The sequence below is a fragment of the Propithecus coquereli genome, unplaced genomic scaffold, assembly GCF_000956105.1.
Source record: "Propithecus coquereli isolate 6110/MARCELLA unplaced genomic scaffold, Pcoq_1.0 Scaffold442, whole genome shotgun sequence".
Taxonomy (NCBI): Eukaryota; Metazoa; Chordata; class Mammalia; order Primates; family Indriidae; genus Propithecus; species Propithecus coquereli.
Genome location: NW_012150197.1, coordinates 16,868 through 20,091, shown reverse-complemented (window position 1 = coordinate 20,091; position 3,224 = coordinate 16,868). Strand labels below are relative to the sequence as shown.

The following is a 3,224-nucleotide window of genomic DNA, read 5'->3' as shown; positions in this document are numbered from 1 at the left end:
CCTGCGTGCAGAAGGTGGGCCTGCGTGCCCTGCGTGGGAGAAGGCGGGGCTGCGTGCCCTGCGTGAGAGGAGGGGCGGTACGTGCCCTGCGTCGGAGGAGGCGGGGCCACGTGCCCTGCGTGGCAGGAGGCGGGGCTGCGTGCCCTGCGTGAGAGGAGGGGCGCCGCATGCCCTGTGTGAGAGGACGGGCGCTGCGTTCACTGCGTGAGAGGAGGCGGGGCTGCGTGCCCTGCGTGTGAGGAGAACGCTGTGTGCCCTGCGTGAGAGGAGGCGGGGCTGCGTGCCCTGCGTGTGAAGAGGGGGGGCTGCGTGCCCTGCGTCAGAGGAAGGGGCTGCCCCGACCAGCATTAGAGGAGGGGAGGCCACGTGCCATGCGTGAGAGGCGGGGGGCCACCGCACTCTGCATCAGAGGCCGCAGCTTCACTCTGTTAATGCAGACGCGCAGGTGCCATGTCACTTGGAACTACCGCGTCCCTGCCAGTGATTCAGACCTTCCTGTTCTCCGACCAGAGGCCCCAAGAGCGAGTGAGGCCTGCCCATCCCAAGACCTGAGGCTATAGTGACTGAGACCTTCCTGTAGCCAGACCTGAGGCCCCAAGGGTGAGTGAGATCTTCCTGTCCCAGCCCCGGGGGCACCGCCTTCCTGTCCACAGCCACCTGCCTAGGGGCAGCCGGTCCTCAGAGACCCGGGAGGGGCTCCGTGTGGACATTTGCAAATGGGGAATCCACAATTTCCACCACACCGAGGTCCCCCAGCCCAGGACGTGGTGGCCTCTCCACGCTGATGTGGTATCAGACTCTCACCCTGGCGCTTGGTTGCACCGCTGTGCTGAGCTGAACGTGGGTCTCGCTCAGCCTCTGTGAGGCACTTTGGCCTCCTCTCTGCCTTGCTGACACGGTGTTGATGTGGTTGTTTATGAATGTAGTTTCCTTCCAATAATTTCATACTTCCAGGGAACGTGCAATCGCAGCACAGAGTACTCATTGTCCTGCCTTCAGAGTCCCCAGCGTCATTGCTGTGAGAGATTTTCTACTTCACAGTAAGTACTCCCGTGTGTTTTACAGCAGCAACACTCTCCCAGGTGACCACCGTTAACCCCCAAATCAGGAAATACACGTTTCTCCGTGACAGTCCAATCCGCTAGGCCCACTTCACTGCCTTCCCCAAGTGGGAGAAAAACGTATCTTTTCCTTTGGTTGCAGTTTTCTTTTTCTGGAACTGTTTCTGAGACTGTCCCTCGGTCTCCCAGCCTTAGCAGGTCTAAAGAGCAGAGATGACTCCAAGGTGGGTCTGGCCAGTGTTTCCTCCTGAGCAGATACAGACCCTGCGTTCCCAGCAGGAACGCCCTCGTTTATGCTGTGCTCTCTCAGTGTAGCCCACCAGGAGCAGCACAGATCCCCCACCCCACTGGCGATCTCAACCTGACGATGGAAAACACCACTTTACAGACTCAGATCTCATCACGTCACTCTCCTGGTTAAAGACTTTGCCGCTGGTTTCCTACTGGCCTTGGAAAAGCAACAGAGGACTGACCATGGCCTCCAGACACGGAACACTGCTGGCTGCTGCCCTCTCCCGTCAGTTCACCGCAACTGCCTGCAGTGTGCTCTGCTCTCACTTTCAGGTACACAGCAGGGTTTTGGTGTCTCAGGGTTTTTATTCAGGTTCCCTCAACGCATCCACCCAGTGGACACCCTTAGCAAATTTTCTAAGGGGTTGTACAGCTAAATCCTTAAGGTCACACCAGTTTGTGATATCTAACAGTAGAAAAGTTCATAACATGATTCTTCCAAAGACAAAAAAATTCATTATTTGGTATATCATCTGTTCGTTTGATTTATATATAGAACAAAGAAATGGTAGCTACAAACAGTTTATATTTGGGATAACTAGTAAAGAAAAACTAAATCTCACTGCCAAATGAAAGGCAAATGGCCCAATTGATCATGGAAATTTCATAAGAATTTACTGAACCACATGTTACCTTGCTGTATTCTCTAGCCGTGTGTGTGTGTGTGTGTGTGTGTGTGTGTGTGTGTGTGTGTGGGCGCGCGTGTGCGCGTGCATGTGCGTGTCCAGCGTTGCAAGGTATTTCAGGTTTAAACACTTATCTTTACATCACCAGTCAATATAGTTAAGTGATAAAGTCCTAGTCCATATTATGACAATGTATATAAATATTTGAAAGCACCATTTAAAATTTCACCATCTTAGCCGTTTGTGAATATACAACTCAATGGAATGTCATACATTGGCAGTGTTGTGCATCCATCTATCTGTTAATAGTTTCAGATCATTTTTTTTCCTCTGAAGGAAACTCAGAACCCAGTAAAAAGTCACTTTCGTTTCCCTGTCCCCCAAGTCCCTGGCAAGCACTAATCTCCTTTTCACCTCTGTGGATTTGCCTGCTCTAGAGATTTCATATAAATGCACTCATATGATACGTGGCCTTTTGTGCTGGTTTCTTTCACTTAGGACGTTTTCAAGGTTCATCCATGTTGCAACATACATCAGTACTTCATTCCTTTTTTTCTGTATGATTAAATACATACAGCATTCACCGTTTTAACCATTTTTAAGCACACAGTTCAGTGACATTAACCACATGCGCATTGTTGTGTGGCCATCACCACCATCCATATCCAGAATTTCTTTCATCTGCCCCAAGTGGAACTCTGTACTCACTAAACACCCACTTCCTATTCCCTCTCCCCCCAGCCCCAGGAAACGACTCCAGGTACCTCATAAGTAGAGAATCCTGTATCTGTTCTTGTGTGGCTGGGTTGTTTCACTTAGCCTACTGACTCAAGGTTCATCCATGTTGTCACGTATGTCCGAATTTCCTCATTTTTAAGGCTGAATAATATTTCATTGTGTGGATGGACCACATTTCATTTGTCTACTCATCTGTCAGTGGACACTTGTGTTACTTCCATCTTTTGGCACAGTGAATAATGCTGCCGTGAACGTGGGTGTTCAAGTCCCCGGTTTCGGTCCTTTTGAGTAAATAGCCAGAAGTGGAATCACTGTGTTGTAAGTTAATTCCATGCTTAATTTTTGAGGTACTGCCATATTGTGTTCCATAGCAGCTACTCCGTTTTAGTTTCTCTTTCCTTTTTATGGCCTAATAATAAATATATTAGATTATGATATACCTAATTTTGCTTATCCATTCATCTGTTGATGGATGTTTGGGTTGTTTGCACCTTTTGGCTATTGTGAA

The 3,224-nt window shown here is 49.6% G+C and overlaps 1 long non-coding RNA gene across 4 annotated transcripts in view; it reads left to right on the top strand.

Moving 5' to 3' along the window:
• Positions 1-1,017: 1,017 nt before the first annotated feature.
• Positions 1,018-3,224, top strand: part of LOC105818532 — a 15,950-nt gene continuing 13,743 nt past the window's right edge. For 2 of the 4 annotated variants that reach the window (XR_001137889.1, XR_001137891.1), the window contains exons 1-2: positions 1,018-1,040; positions 1,204-1,625. This is a non-coding gene — a long non-coding RNA (uncharacterized LOC105818532). Of the gene's footprint in view, positions 1,041-1,203; positions 1,626-2,949; positions 2,974-3,224 lie in introns of those variants that run through there. The other 2 variants (XR_001137892.1, XR_001137890.1) reach the window with 2 other exon arrangements.